The 16,910-nt window shown below is 41.9% G+C and overlaps 1 protein-coding gene across 3 annotated transcripts in view; it reads left to right on the top strand.

Annotated features, from left to right (window-relative positions):
* Positions 1–2,310: 2,310 nt before the first annotated feature.
* The window catches only part of FNDC3A (fibronectin type III domain containing 3A), a 111,146-nt gene continuing 96,546 nt past the window's right edge, over positions 2,311–16,910 (top strand). The window contains exon 1 of one of the 3 annotated variants that reach the window (XM_059493419.1): positions 2,311–2,367. The gene's annotated coding sequence lies outside the window, so the exon portion shown is untranslated. Of the gene's footprint in view, positions 2,368–2,445; positions 2,522–2,807; positions 3,032–16,910 lie in introns of those variants that run through there. The other 2 variants (XM_059493417.1, XM_059493420.1) reach the window with 2 other exon arrangements.

Genomic DNA, 16,910 nt, shown 5'->3' with positions numbered 1-16,910 from the left:
GGACCAGCATTTGGATGGGGAGAAGAACCCTAAACACTCTCATCCATCCCCTGTCCCAGCTCTGTGCCTGCACCCAAAACACAGCACAGATTTCCTGATTTTACCTGCAAGGGAAGTGCGGGGGAAGCAGCCCTGGGAAGCCAGGAGGAGGAAGGAAGGGATGAATGGCTGAGAAGCCAGGAGGAGGAATGAAGGAAGGAATGGCTGGGAAGCCAGGAGGAGGAATGAAGGAAGGAATGGCTGGGAAGCCAGGAGGAGGAATGAAGGAAGGAATGGCTGGGAAGCCAGGAGGAGGAATGAAGGAAGGAATGGCTGGGAAGCCAGGAGGAGGAATGAAGGAAGGAGTGGCTGGGAAGGAAGAGGAAGGAAGGGATGAATGGCTGAGAAGCCAGGAGGAAGAATGAAGGATGCTCCCTCCCAGGGCTCTCAGCAGTGGGGCACGTACAATCGGTGCTGCAACATGAATTCAAACTGGACACTGACACAAAGCCAGGATCTGTGGCTGCCTACAGTGGTGCCCATGGCCACGGTGCCCCTGCTGTTCTTGTCCCCACTGCCACCAGTGAGTGGTGCCTGACAAAAGGAACTGTAGAAACCCTTTGCTGTATTCTGCCACAACTGCTGGCAAGTTCTGGAAAGCTGTACTGAAACTGGAATAAGGCAGGAAAATCGGGGATTTTCCAACAGCTGTAACTGGCAAAAATCTCCAGTTTGTGCCCCTGAATGGTAGGACCCACTAATGCTGTGCAGTGGCATTTGTTCAGCCCTGACTCATAGACAGAAGAATGGTGCTGAATGAATCACCAGCAGCATTTTCCGCAGTATCTAACGAGGTAGCTCATCCAAATATTGATCCGTCCCAAGTCTCTCTAGTTTTTGAGATCTGAGATACCACAGTCTAGTATACTATTCACCATTAAAATTCTGCATTTGGGAAAGGGAGGAACCAGGTAATGACCAAACATTGGTTGGTGCATCCTTTGTTGATAGGAGCTACCTTCTGCCTGCTGTGACGCTATCAAAATGATATGCACACTGCTGAAATGCAAGAGAAACAGGAACTTAGCAAGTTAATAACAGAGAGCTTTAAGGCAAATTAACAAAACCCCTTTATAAAATATCTTGTTCAGTTTGGCCCACTGCTGCAGAAGGTCATTAAGCCAAACACTGTAGTAAAATAATTTTGATCCGTAACAGCAGAAAGGACAAACATTAAGCAAAGAATAATCACAAATTGGCATTCAGGACACCAGCTGATCATTGCAGGTGTTGAGGGAAGATAGTTCCTCCCTGCACAAGTGCCTGGAAAAGCACATTTCTTCCCCTTTCCTCTCTGATGTTGGACACAACATGCTTGGGCAGCAGGCAGGGGACACCTCAGGTGTCCACAGTCCTGCCCTGCTCAGGGTCTGCCCTTTGACTTTCACTGTGATAATGCCTGTATAGGAAACAGGCAACCCTTCCTACCCTTCGCTCCACCCAGCAAGATCCCAGCTTAGGCAAGTCCCATGGCTTGAGTTGCACGTTACAAGAATTACTACCACAGAAACCACATAAAACAATGGAGAAGAAGCATTACAAGAAGCAGTGCACGTGCACCAGTGAGGTGGCTTTGGTGGCCAGTATCTCCACAAAACACACTTCTGCCATCCCAAGTGACTGCCATAACTGATGGAACCCAAGGTCATGGACCACATGAACTCAAGGGACATTTTATGGACAATTTGTAAGGGTGGTCCATCGACTAACAGAATGACAGCTGTGTATTGTATCAAACTGTGGGAAGTAGGACGGTGGCTAGTGAAGTTGTATTGAATAGTGCGAGGTCTGGCCATGGTGTAAATAGCACGGTATAAGGGGTGGAATATGCGCTGGGTGTGGCTGGGATGGGGCTGTGCTTTGGGTTTATGCTGAACACAGTGCTGATAATGTGGAGACGTTTCTAAGCAGGGTTTACACAAGCAAGCCCTGAGCCCAGACGCCGGTACAGGCCGAGGTCAAGGCTCCGGAACGACCGACACCGACCCCACAGACCCCTCGCGCCCCACTCGTGCCCCCGCCGGCCACGCCCTCCGACAGACCACGCCCTCTGCATACACAAACCACGCCCACATACCATGGCCCCGCCCATCCCATCGGCCCCCGCCCACCCGCACGGGAGGACTCCGCGCAGGCGCACTGCGCGCCAGAGCCAACTGTCCCCTCGCGGTCCCCCCAGCTCTCCCCAAAGATGGCGGCCGCGCGGCGGCGGGCGAGGCGGCGGGCAGCGCTGAGGCAGCGGGGCGGGGGCGGCGGCGGGAGCGGGGGGCAGTGACAGCCGCGGGGAGGGCAGGAAGAGGCGGCGGAGCGGCGGCGGCCGGAGGGCAGGTACCTCGAGTGGGCGGGCAAAGGGGTGGGGGAAGCGCCGCCCCTGCCCGAGCTGCGCCATCGGGAACTCCCCCTGGCGCTCCCCGCCTCGGCGCCGCTGCCCGCTGGCGGCGGAGCGCGGACCGTTAGCCGGGAGAGCCGCGGGGCCATGGCGGTGAGTAGGCGCTGATGGCGAACCGCCGCCTTCCCCTCCGCGGGGCGGCCGGAGGGGTGCGAGGGGACGGGGGCGGCGCCGCTGCCTGCCCCGGTGCCTGAGGAGCGGCGCTCCCCGCGGGGCAGGACCGGGAGCCGGCGCCTCCGACGGAGCCCCGCGAAAGAAACTTTGTGTCTCCCTCCCTGCCTCCCCTCCGCGGCTCGGAGGTGCCTCTGCCGGCCGGGGCGCGGGGATCCGCCCGCTGTCAGCGCCGGGCTGCGGCGCGGCGGCCGCGGGAGGAGGCGGAGGGTGAGCCGGAGAAAGAAGCAGATGCGGAGCGCGACCAAAACAGCTGAGCCGGCTGTGACAGGCGGGGAGGAGAAGGCAGCGGTGGTGCTCGACACCTCTTTCTCGTTGTTGTTGCTGTTATTGTTGTTGTTGCCCTCCGCCTAAGCCGTAAAGGTTCCCTCATAACGCCCAGCTAAAGGGATTGAGCGTCTCTATGTAGATAAAAGTCTTCCCGAAAACACGGTAATAATCATCTTGCCGACTCCTAGCAGAGGCATTATTCTTTCTGCCAGATTTGCTCCCGATTCCCCCCTCCCTGAATGTCGCCCAAGCTAAACAGAAACTTTTCGTTGCTTCCAGGCAACTTAGAAAGTGAAACCAGCTAAAAGCAAAAATGAAACTTTTCAGCTGGTTTTTATTGTGCGAAGTAAAGAAATTAAGCAGCAGAAACAAGAGAAAATGTGTTTGGTAGGAGAAAATGTTATAAATGGCACCTCAAGACGTGTTAGTCATTTGTTTAACCCTGTCAAAGGCATTTTATTAGCCACCTTGCATGTCAAGTGTTATTCTAAAACATTTCGCATTACGAAGTAATTTCTGTGAAATGTTCTTTGTTTTTAGAATTTCAGTCTGCATTTGATCAAATACATACCTGATTAGAAACGCTTTAAATTTTCAAGGAGACTTAAAATGTCTACATTTTTTGTTGCTGAGTACTTGGCAGCTTCTGTTTTAGAAGCTGTAGGAGCCAGTCCTGCTAAGCTTTCTGCTTTTAAGAAGCTATTTTGTTGTTATGGCAATGGGAAACTTTCTGCTTTACACAGCATAGAAATTTAACTGATGTGAATCTGCATCCGTAGATGTGTTTATTTTCTGTGTTGTGAAATAGTATGAGTCACAGCAAATCAGTGGTCCTTAAAATTCAGAGAGGATGATCAGTTACATTTTTTTCTGCCTTTTTTTTAAGGAAATGATCTCAAATAATTATGAAATTTAGTCACATGATGAATGGGGAAGTAGCAAGCTGTCAGGTAGGGAGAAAACTGTACACACATGTGAAAGTCAGAAGTAGCTGAGTATCTCTAGCACTCAATGTTGGCAAATTGGATAGAGTTCTTGACAGCCAGTGTTTCTACTAAGCATGAGGGAGCAAGAAAGGTGCTGGTCAAGTTTGAAAACATGGCATCTAATCTAGATTCACTCAGTGTACACAAGTTATCTTGTCACACATGTATTGAATCTGGGAGTTGTTTGTGCAAACAAATGATTCATTCAAAATCATTCACCAGAATGATTTTTCTGGTGACTTTGGGGGAGGAAGTTGAGGTGCTATATGAGTTCCACAGGGGCACTGGATTTTTAGCAGGTGAAGCCCTGGTTAAGAGAGACAGAGATCCTTGTCCTCAGGAAGGCCAGGGCTTGGTGATCTGTTGCTTGGCTCACTTGGTCAGGGGGTGAGCAATCAGCTTGGAGCAGAGTCACAGGCTGACCACTGTAGATGATAATATTACAGTAGGATTAGGTGAGTGTCTCAGGTTTTTCTCAGGGCAAATGGAGCTCTTCTGAGGCTTTTTGCTGTATGACAAGCTCTGGGTATATGAGTTTCATGAGGGTCAGGTCATTACACGCAGCACCAATTGCCTAATTTCAGTCTGTTAATGGCATTTCTACCTTTTTCAAGTTGAAGTTTCTCCTAGTTTGTGAACTCAAAAGCTTTAGATTTTTATAGGCAGTGATGTAATGGAGCTGCAGAAACTTGGATTATGATTTGGACTAGTAACTCATTTGCTTTGGGCTCTGAGTCCTGTGCATCTTACGATGCTTTTCTTTGTTAACCTTTGCCTTGTGGCCATTTAATTTTACTTGAATTTGGACCTCCATCGGCTAACACAGTGTTATGCTGATGATCATTTTGGCTGAAGATCTCAAAGAGATCCTTAGAATGGTTATTGCAGCTTTAAGTGCTTAATTCAACATGTTTCTGCAGTGTTCTGTCTTAGGACTTGAGAAAAACTCTTAAAGCCTGACTTCACAAGAGGTTCAAATTTTCATCCCTGTCAGTACTTTCTCCTAGATGGCTTTAACATCTGAATGCTTTTAGATGATGCTACAATTTCCCTTGCTGGCAGGTCACTTCTGCAGCGGTGTATGCTGTTGTACTTGTGTTGGTCTCTAGAAATGCAGAATGCTGGGAAGGTGTTGTGTGCTGCTGTTCTGATTGTCTCTTCGGGGCTCTGTCAGTGGCAAATCCTGGAACCCAGCCCCGTCCCCCTTCTTGGGTTGAACTGGCAAACATGCAGCCTTGCTCATTCCCAGACAGGCAGACACCAGAGAACACAGTTTTTGAGGATGCAGGCCTACTTCCTAGACAGTTTTCTGCACCATTGATGCTCCTTGTCAATGCCTTCTGCAACCTCAGGAATTCTTTTCTTCTTCTTCTTCTAGCAACTTTCTATCTTTTTTTTCACCTCCACTGTCTAATTGCTGTGGGATTTCTAGTTCAATCTCTTCTAAAATGTCTACAGATAATGTCATGTTCCATCAATGCATTTCTGTTATCTAGGATATGCATTGGATTCTCTCTGTTATAGGTGTCAATAACACTTCTATATTTTATCATTGATTTCTTTAAGACTGTTTGCTTGGGGAAATTCCCAGGCAATTTGTAGTAAAATTCAACTTCACTACAATTTAGAGTGCATGAGTTGAATTGAGAGCTGAGGTTTCTCCTGTAGGACCAAATCTCACTAAAAATGGATTTGACTTGGACTGTCAAGTTTTTAGTTTAACTAAAAGATACTGTCTGTATCTCAGGAAAGCAATAATAGTTTGGAATGGGTACACTGCTTTTTCTGTTCAGCAAACATGAACAATGTTTATTTTGCTCATGGGGCCAGTGTTTCCCGAGCTACAGAAATGACTAGTTTTTTGCTTGTTCTTTGCTATATACAGTAAACTTTGAGCTTTCTTAATGCTGTTGTTCATTTGATGTCAATAGAAAAACAATATCGGCCTTTTTCTTAATCTTCTCTATTCATGAAGTTTAATGGTTGTGTTTATGTCCAGTAGTATTTTGGACTGTCATCCTCAGGTGTGTATTTTGTAGGACTGATGAGGTAGCAGGATGTTTAGGAAATGTCTGTAACACTTGATACTAATACATGTTTCTTGTAGGTTGTCATCTTTAATTTTTCCAATTAATTTGCTTTTGGTTTCAGATGGAACAAAAATTTTCGAAGTCATTTTGTTTGCCCCCCAGGAATCTGGTCCTGTTCCAGCTGCTGACACACTCTTGAGCCTGTAACCACTGAAAATCTGCAGACGTTTTGCTAACCTGTCTTAGATGACTTTAATGAAATGTAAATTAAAATAGCATTTGCTATGCTCTTTTGTCAATAGTGAAATAGAATTTTTAGCTGTTCCTTTCATGGTGGACTCTTCATGTCCACCATGTCACTTGTTAGGTTATGCACTTTTTATTGGTTATATTGATAATCTGTCTTGGTTACAACACATGCTGCAGAAAGTGTTGGTCTTCACTTTGGTGGCACAGTTGTGTAGACCACTGTGTTATTACTCTTCTTGAATGTATTGTTTTAGCTTTTGTATTCAGAATTGCAGTAGCTCAAGAATGAAATATCCTTTTATTTTCTAAATACTTGATTAAAACTTCAGCACCATGCTCATTTGTGATGTCTTCACAACACATTTCAAACTGAGTTATACTGGACCTGCTTAGCCCTCTTTGTTCCTGGCTCCAAGTAAACTTTCACTGTTTAGGTCTAGGCAAGCACATTTGTTGGCTTCAGTCTCATCAGACCTACCAATATTGAACCAGTGTTCTTAACAGAATTTATATTTTTGTCTCCCTTTAAGTTTTTACTTTTTCAGGATATGTGGACCTTCTGCTCGTGCTGTTCTGCAGTCACAACATCATTTAGGCTAACCTTGGTATCCTCTCTTTTGGTTTAGTACCTTGGGCATCAAACACCACCCCAACACCAGTCCACAGAAGTTAATCAGGAGCACTGAATATGCCTATGGTGTACCTCCCCCCAGTTTTGCTGCCAAAGTTGTTCCAAAGCATTTAGGACACGTGAGCAGATACACTGCAAAATTCTGCATTTATAGACAGTAGAAAACATTGTACCTTACTGTATATTGGATGACTTGGGGCATAGCAAGTTATCAAAAATTAAATTATCTACAAGTTTGCAATCCCAGTTTGACCAGTATAAGTAATTTTTATTAGCCATTAATAGGCTTTAAGAAGAGCACAGCACTTTCTAAGATGTAATAAATGTCTTCAATAAGGTCCAGAAGGATTCATGCTGTGACAGGTATGGATAGGTAGCTGGAAGTGAAAAGGAATATGCAGGGCAGGAATGTTAACTTTACCTTCTGCATAACAGTTCTTTTTGAATCTGCTCTGAGTTTTTTATACCTTGGTTGAATTTAAGTCTGTGAAGCTCAGTTCTTATTTGCTTTTGATTTTGAATAACTTGAAGTGAAAACGAACTTAGCAAGCCTTGAGCTTAACTGTTACCAGCAGTAAAAAGTAAAAAAACTCTGCAGTTCACAAGTGTAAATGGTCCCTTGTAAATGGGGTTGAGTTTCCCCAGTGTACAGACCCAGTGTCTGTGGCATACAGGATCCTACAAGCATGGGCATGGGCTGCTGTCCAGCTGTTGTCTCATTTCCCCTCACTAATATAGCATACTCCATTCCAGGTATTACTCCTTTGATTATAAAAGAAATCCTTCTTCTCTAAGTTCCAGTTTTTAAACTGCAAGGTTTTGGTTTTTTGTAGTTTGTTGTCCTTTTAACTGGAAGAACTTTATCTACTACATAACTCCACAGAAGGAAGTGGAGACAACAGAATAGCAAGTTGAGTAATTTTGCTCTGTGGCAGAAGAACACATTTTAGGTAAGGATATCAAATCAAGTAGTAATGGTCTGCAAAAAGTGTGCAGGTATCTGGAAACTAATCTGTAAGCAGAAACTGAATGGATAAGAAGGTTCAGCACAAACTTTGGTGACTTCCAATGTCCTGGCAATGAGAGAGAGCTGTGACTGTAACTATGCAGTAATATTTCAAAATACATATTGATGGACTGTTAGGGGAATTTCTGCAGTAAGAATAAATGTCATGAAACACAAGAGTTACCATGCTTCTGCAAATCCTGTCGAGTCTATCAGAAATGTAAACTGGGAGGACAACACTGTAAGACAAGTATTCACCCATTTAGTCTGTTATGAAAGTGGGTGAAGATATTGAAATGAAGTACTAAGAAGTTAGGACTAAAAGAAACTGTGGAAGTGAGCAGTGACTGTTGGCAATGATTAATCAGAGATGCAGCTGAAATGTATTTTGTTTGAATTTGTTCAGGCTTGCTGATAAGTTGCCTGCCCCCATTTAAGAATATTAGTTTATCTGTACATTCTGCTCAATGGTGGCATTTCAATGGTGAGGACAAGTTACCATAAATAATGTAATAGAACTTAAAAGTACCTCTGTGCATTTAAGTATGTACATCATGGCAATACAGCTCAAAATAAATCCGTTTCTGACTTTGTGACTGTATTGTTGATAACAAATTGACAGCTATTCAATGTTGCAACTTCATATGTAAAAGAGGAAGCTAAGAGCAGCTTTGTCCTCCTGACTTGATTGGGCAATCAAACTAGTTGGTCTCATGGTGTTTTGATTAACTAAAACTTTTCTAGGAGGATGGTGTGGAACTTGGGAGAAGGGGTTGCTAATATCACCTGAGAAACCTGCTATTGTTTTGCTGGTCTTCCCCTGCAGTAGTTACAGATACTCCTCTGTTGGAGAACCCTTGCATGAGTAGCACATTCAGACTTCAAGAGTTGCATTCAGTTGAGGCCCTGATTGACTGTTGTGCCTTTTTTTTTTCCTATGGAGTACAAGCACTTCCTCTCTGTTTATTCTTACATTTCACGTTCACTTGTGTATTTGCACATTTTTTGTATAAAGTCAATCAGGAAGCTTCTGTGTTAAAACTGATCAGTTTTTATATGATTAATTTTAAACTGCATCTGTCCTACAGTCTAACTCACTTTGTTGACCAGTTGCTTGCAGTGGCGCAAGTGGGATCTGCTAGAATGATTTAGCAGAACTGACGTAGAGGAGTTTAAATTCTTGATAAGAGAACACCCTTCAAATGTGATTGTTAGGCTCAAAAGAGCTTTTTTGGTGAATTTTTGCTCTTGGGAAGTAGTTTTTGTACGTCTGTCTTGATTTATCATGTTCTGTTATTGTCCTGTTCCTTATGGAAGCAGAGATCTACAGCTTTTCCAAAATAATCAGTGGAGAGAAGTTTTAAAGTCTCTTAGACTTGTAGCCTCATTGATCCTACGTCACCTTACATTTGGATAGCACAGTTTTCATTTTTCAGAATGAGCAGGAAAAAGCTGTTTCATAAGAGCTCTTTAAAAGCTGTTCATTCTGCTTGAGTCATGCACTCTTTGTAGCTCCAACACCAGCAGCTGTCTCTGCAATAAATTTATCTCACTGACCAGTTGCAGGTCTTATTATTTTATTAATAAAAATGTATCTGTGTTTTTAGTTTGCCTTAAAGGTATCATATGAAAAATTATTTTGGAAATTTCTCGTTGCTACTCACAGCCTCTGAGAAAATGGAGTCAATGACAAATGAGGAAGTAGCTTGATTCTTGGCATTGAATTTTCTTGTTTGCTCAAAAACTAAGCATGTTATTAAACAGAAATGGAGGCAAAAGTAACAGTTAAGTGGGAAAGGCCAAGTTGGTTTTGAAGCCATGTGATTTTCAGAAAACAAACTGAAGGAAATCCAGTCCTGGCAGAAGCTTAGAAGAATCTAATTTTGCTGGTATAAAAGTAAAACTAGGAGGGTTTAAGGAAATTCTTGAGTTACAAGAGTGTAAAACAAAACATAGTTTAGATCAGTGTAGCATAAATAAAGTGGAATTGCATTGCCGATTTTTTACAAGTGGTGCAAAAAATATAGTATGCAGTTCATTCTCCTCATTTCTTTTTGGAGATGATTCCCATGAGTATCCAAATTGAAGATGTTCTCCAAGACAAAGGAGGTCACAGTATTTTACCCTGTGTGTGTCAGTGCATTGGATTTATGTGCCTGCTAAAGACAAGGTATGGGTTTGCACCTGGCTGCTGACAATTTGCTCTTTGATTTTAAAGTGTGCACTATCAAAGTAGTTCCAAATAAAATTAACAGATAATTCCAATTTGTATTAGTTTTGCACTAGAAGCTTAGACTTCTTCGAAGGTATAGGAGGAATGGGTAAATAAGTGGGAAGTACTGAATTCTTCATATGCAACAGTTTCAAGTTACATGTACTTCATCCAGATAAGGATTGTGGACGTTTTTTAAATAACATAATAATAACAACAACATTTAAAACCAGAATGTGCTGCTTTGAAGTAGTTTTGGTTGCCCTGGTCCTGCTGTGTACAGTCAAGTGTTCAGCACTTGTGCTGGCAAGCTGAGCTAGTCAGTGTCCATGAACATATTGTACCCTTATGGATGACTGGTTTATAACTGTCTAGTTATCCTCTATGTAGTCTTCACCTTCAAAAGTTTAGTTTCCTACATCAGCTACTATTAAAAACTTAGCCTCTTTGGCTCAGATTCAAAAACTGCTGGCTTATGAATACAAATGCATTAAACTTGAACAGCTGGGGTATTTCCAATTATCTACTATGCATTCTTACACAGGTTATAGTACCCATGGCATGAGTGCATGAACTGCATTTGAAGCTGCCCCTGAATCATTGCAGTTTATAGTCTGGGGTATGGAGGTAACCTGACATTCATTTACTCTAGCACACATAAGTGTTCATTACTATAGCAAACGCCTGCAATGCTAAGGTTTGCTGTTGTGGGGCTTGGCCATTCTCGCTCCGAGTAGATCAGGGGCAACTATTGGGCATGAGTCAGAGCTGGGAACTGTTTGGCTGTTAGTGTGCACTTGCATTTGCTCACAGTCAGTGTTTCCTTCACAAGATTACTGCATTAATTTTACACCTTTCACTGTTCAGCTTCTGGTGGTAACATATGAACGTATGTATGAATAGAGTTGTGGATCGTGTTTCTCAGTCTTTGAAAATTATGATGAGTGAGCATCTGTGACAACACTTGAAGTATTTCCATATTGATGGTAGATGTTGTATATTTTTTTTTTTTATAGGAACTTCCAGTGCTTATTAAAAGCTTTGGCATGTCTTCACTCCTAAGTGGCTGTCAGACTTTGACATTGTTGATTCACTTCATGCAACAATACTATTTTTATAATTTTCCTCTATTGCCTAGCTGCGATTTTAGTATTATGACCAGCACCGAAGGGAATAGCCATTTTACTTTCATTGTACTTAAAAGGAGGTTGACAAATTAGTGAAAGAAAAATGTTCCCCACAACACCCTTCTAACAAAAAAAATCCCTCCTCTGCTGCGTTGGAAAGTATTTTATCAAGTGTCCCAGGAAAACATTTTTGAAACAGGAAAAATACTTTATCAGGAACAAAGTGTATATTTTAAATAAATTGCATATTAATTGAAACATTTAGTTCAGAACTTTAAAAGTTGGTGTACTGTAATTGCCACATCTGAAACTCTTTGATTGGAAAATGTGGTAAATGTACAGGGAGGGAGAGAAATTAAAATCCTTCTGCTCAGTTCTGATTCTTAAAAACAAACACAAAACTCTTCAGCATGCTTCATAACTTTAATAGCTCAGCTACAACCTTATGGATCTCTGGGTAATTATATTCTAATATGTTTCTACACCAGCTGCATCACTCTATCTGAGCTTTTTCCAGTAGTGCATTAAGTGATATTACTAACATCTGTTGTATGTTCTTTGTTCTTTCCTTTTCACCCTAGGGCTGCATTGGAATATTCTAGAATTTTCCTGATTTTAGCATATTTGTACGTCTTGGGTGCTTCTATTTGTCCACTCTTGTCTCATAAGTTCTGAACTGGATGGCCAGTTTGATAGATTGGAAGAAATTGGCTTTTTTGCTTCAGCCTCTTGAAAGATGTTTGTTTTTCAAGTGCATCTGCTGTCTCCATGTTGGAGAAGGCAGAATTAAAGCACTGAATGCATTAGGATTGGGTGATGGTTTTATGGTTTTTTAGGTTTTGTAAATACATTCCTTGGTCTTTGGCAAAACCTAAGTATTGCCTCCTATTCAGAGAAGCTTTTATTTCTTACTGGAAGTTATCTGGGCTGGAGGATGGGCCCTGCCTGTGGTTCCTGGGGGAGTGTAGCTGCATGAAGACCCAGGTGACAAAGGAATGCACACCTGCTCTGCTGTGCTGAACCCACTGGGAAAGCACACCTCACAGCAACCTGGAATTGGCAGCTGTAATATGATACTGCTTGAAGCATGTATGAAACTGCAGTTCTGACAAAGAAATTGTGGTAAAGCCCTGAGTTTGTTACTTCTTCTGTGACAGCAACATGCAGTTTGGAAACATTTAGTATTGATTTCATTAAGCCAGTTTCTTACACTGCACTCTTTTGTGTTAGGTGCTTTTGTCTTGTCCCTGCTTAAACTTCTGTCCTTGTGTTGTATAGAATTCACAGCTCTTCTGAACAGCTCTCTGGAATAATAAAAGTTTGTGTCTGTTGTTCACTAGATTTGACAGAATTCAAATTGAAAGAGTATTAAGTTGCTGTAAGCATTGTGATGATACATAGGTAGGTAGAGAAGCAGTACTCTGTAAATCATAAAAACTGAGGAAAAAAGCAGCAATACAAGTTTCTCCTTCAGTAGGCACCAGTGATACCACTGTGGGGAGTGGCCTTGTAAGTCCTCTAGTTGTGAATAAATCAATTAATTATATTTTGTATCAAACTCAATAACCAGAAGCAGTAAATCTCTAGGAAAGGAATGGTCCATATGTTTTTCTTGTATGTAGCACTGTCACTAGATAGAACTACATTTATCATGGTAGTGCCTATATCCCAGCTGAACTGGAAAGCTTGTTTGTGTAGGATGTCCATGTGAAAGTGTAACTTTTTAATTTGAAACTTTCCTGTAATGCAGCCTTCCTCTTTTAGGAGAAAGGCCAGATTATAAAGCAGTTCTGTTATGGACCATTATGTGTATGTCTTTCAAAGTTTGAGCCTTAGGTGTCCAAGTTTGAGTTTTGATTAGCATTGTCATAGTTGCTTTGCAATTTGAATTGAGAATCTGATAGCTTTTAAGAGCTTGGAGTCAAGCTGTGGTCCTCTCTCTGGGTTCTGACCTACTCTGAACCATTCAACTTTGGCATTAAGTGTTGAATTTGTTTGACTAATATTCTGGAATTCATAGGAGAATTCTACTTGTCAGGGTCTTTGGAGATTGCCTTTTCCAGCCCTTTGTTAGGACCTTACATGGTCAGGTTTTGATTTTCTACAGCACTGGTCTCCAAATTTTTTGGTCATGCACCCTGTAAGTAATGAATATATTAAGCATGCACCTCCAATATATGTAATCTTTTAAATTATATGCATATGCTACTTTATTGATGCATTTACACTATAAAGCATATGCAAAAAAAAAGAGGATAAGATAGAGATGAAAACCAGTGTTTAAAAGTTTTTTTTTTTTAATTTACAAAAAATATTTTCTTCTAGTATGCCAAGAGTTTGTCTTGTACTGGAGTGTGTTTACCCCTCTTTAGAGACTACTGATCTACAGGATTAAGAATTTTGCAGCTTCTCAGAGCAAGGTATGCCAGTGCTACACCACTCTCATTGTCACTATACCTTTTTTTAAATCTTTATGGACAGACAGCATTTCCAATGGTGCAGTGCGTGCCCAAGTTGGAAGGGACCTGTCATGATCCTAGAGTCCAACTCCTGGCACTGCCCAAGACTCCTCAGGAGTCATGCCTTGTGTCTGAGAGCATTGTCCAAACACTTGTGCTTTTGCAGCACACCTCCAGGAAGAGTTTGATTTGAGGCTCTTAACCACCATCCTTCAGGCAGTGGTGTCCAGCTAGCAGGTGACCCCTAGCTACTCTAGTGCTCTTAGCTTCTCCCTGTCTTTCATGGGCACAAGCCCAGGAACAATCTTTGTGGCACCTCTCTTATACTGGGAGGAGGTGGAGGTGGCTGAGAAGAGAAAACCGAACGTGGTGTTCCAGGTTCCAGCTTGTTACCACTGAGTAGCAGGGAATAATCACCTCCTTCAGCCCATTGGCTGTACTTGTCTGCTAATACAGCCTCATATGCCTTCATTGCTACAGGACACATGCTGCTGACTCATGTTGTTTTACCTTGGTGATCCAGCTGATACAATGCTGATATGTTTTTCAGAGACTATCCTTGAGGTCAGCTGCTAGTCTCTTGGAGAAATGCTGATCCTTTGCATGTGCAGAGGAAATGCACTGAATGCACTGCCCAATGATCTCAGCCTTACAACACTCCTTAACCCTCAGTGAACAACTGACAGTGTAAAAAGTAGTGTTGTATTGTGCTTTTCCACTTGAGGGTAGTGCCACAGAAACACTAAAGGACCAAATCTGAAGGCATTTAAGGATTGAGTTAAATTGTCATTACAGTTCAGGAAGGCAAACTTGCTTACTGAACTATGGAGTGGAACACATTTTGTGAGCTTTAACATCATTTAGCCTTTTGCCTTGTTAGTGTAATTCATTCCTTAAAGGTTCCTCAGGCATAAGTCCTGGAGTCTAAACAAATCACCTCCAGTAAGTTTATATACCCTTACTTTGTTTCAGCTTTGATAGGCTTCAGAAAACTCTTTCAAGGTATTTTCAAACAGCAGTTCAGGTGGGGGTCGTGGGCAGTAGCCCACTTAAAATATAAGTCTAGTACAAAGCATTAACCTGCACAATTTGGTTGTAATCTCAAGAGATGCTGTACTTTCCTTGAATTGTAGAACAGACTCGGGGCAGATTCAGTGTAGACTGAGTTTGCAGTCCTGAATTGGCTTTGAATGTCTGCTACTAGTTCAGTATATGCAGTAGCAAGACAAGAAATGAAATAGTTGTTCATGCAGCAGTTGTTGCTGTGCATAAAGCAATGTAGATTTGTAAATAAGCATGCATTTAATGCTCCACCAGTAGCAAATTACTTCTCAGCTGCTTCTGTGCTTAGCAACTGAGAATTATCTTTCTGTTCATCTATATGTCCTCTTCCTTGCCTGGTCCCTGTTAATGTCCACAAGAATGGTGTAGTGAGTAGGCCTTAAATAAATCCTTTGGTTCATCCCACATGTTATTTTACCCCTTCTGAAGGCTGCTGCGTCAAAGTTTTAAATAGTGCAGGAAATCTGATGATAGGCTAGTGAATTGTTTGTAGTGGTTCTGCAGGCTGAACCTTACCTGTTGTCTGAATGCAAGTTGTTTTTCTTGAGCTCTCATTAAGTCCTGAGTATATCTAGAAACTGGATGGAGTTGGAGGACAGTTACATCATCTGGGGCAGTTTTATGAGGATTAAGGCTGAAATTACAGTATGCATATACTTTGCTTTCAGTATTTTCAGTATGGAACAATATGTTGAAGAAGCTGTTGCTCACACTTGGAACAGTTAGCAGCAATTTCAAGTCAGAAAATTGGAGACAAAGCTTGTAAAGTTATTCCAGTAGAGATGGTAGGTATTTGTAGCCAGAGGCAGGAAAAACATCCTCCCCTCCATGTTGCTAAGGGAGGTAGACCTGTTGATATAACTGATAAAGCCTTTTGGCAAGCTGGTGTTTGACTGTCCACTTTTATTATTCTGTCCTTGTCGGAATCAACCCTTCACAGGATTGTGTTCATTCTTTTTAGTTTTAGAAAGAGCAGTTTTACCTTTATACATTAATACTTTTTGCTATGCCTAACTTTTTAAGCTATTCATGCCATTTTAGTTGACTGAAATGACTCAGTCTCTTATCACTGTCATTGCTTGTCATTTCCAGACTTCCTTTCGACTTCCTTTTTAAATTTTTTTTTCTGGGAGGCAAGTTAAAAACATGTTCTGTAATGAGAAGATGAGAACTGGTACCTTCCCTTGCTATTGGAAACTCGCATGGCTCAACAACTCTGTATTTACTGTTAATGTTTAAGGACTGTCCATTCAGTTTTAATCCATCTGTTCTGTTTTTCTGTTGAAGAGAAATGCTCTCTAATGCCAATTAAGATTTTAAGGTTGTTTTTCCAGTTCACTTATTGGTACCTTTTTCAGCAATATCCATCAGCAGAAGGTTTGTATGAAGTTAATTGGAAAAGATTTTTTCAATCAATCTTAATTGTATTTTATTTCTTTACAAATAACATCCAATGTTGGCCTCAAAGTATCGTTTGCTAACAGGACTAGATTGTCCCTTTTACAACACAGTATTTAATGCAAACTTCAAACTTCTACTTTTTTTTCAGACCTCTGAGACTTTCTTTAGACCCAAGTATTTTGCAAGTCTTTTTCAAAGGTCTAGGTAAATGTCTTCAAGAGGTCTTGAATGCAAGCTACTGGGATCTGCTGGTCTAAAGGCTCTGTCTGCACACACTTGAGGTCCTTGCATTGAATGTGATATGATTTATTTCCAAGATGTGTTAATTGAGCACTTCTGTTTGTCTTGACAACAACCTCTTGTCCATTTTAGCAGACTTCTCCTTCTGCCACACATTCTGTCTTTTCAAATGGGTGTCTTTCTTTGTCCTCACAGCAAAACAAGAAGGCACCTGCAGTGGGTGAACATGCCACTTCTTACTGTGTGACTGTATTATGTGCACTGGCTTGTATGGATTGCTGCCTCCCGACTGCTGATGGGGGAAAGGCTTTGATGAACATGTGGTATAGACCCACATTGGTGTGAAGTTTAAACCTTTAGTCTTTGAGACTAGTTCAGTGACATTGCAGAGAAATCTAAGATTGTATTGTCAAGGAAACATTTTTTTTCCTAGATTGATTACACAGACTGACAGGTAGCACTTCTATTATTGTTGTAGAGGGTGTCAGGAATAACATTCTGCATAGTACCTCCTGTCAGGGTTTATCAGTGAGCAGTGCGTTCTGTCTCCAGAATAAATCAAATGCTTGAATTCAGACATGGAATTTAGCTGTGTCCCAGTTAAGGCACTAAAGACTGGGTGCTGAAGGTGGAGTACT

This window comes from Ammospiza nelsoni, chromosome 2, assembly GCF_027579445.1.
Source record: "Ammospiza nelsoni isolate bAmmNel1 chromosome 2, bAmmNel1.pri, whole genome shotgun sequence".
Lineage (NCBI taxonomy): Eukaryota > Metazoa > Chordata > Aves > Passeriformes > Passerellidae > Ammospiza > Ammospiza nelsoni.
The sequence above is the reverse complement of the archived record's forward strand: the minus strand, read 5'-3'. Positions and strand labels throughout refer to the sequence as shown.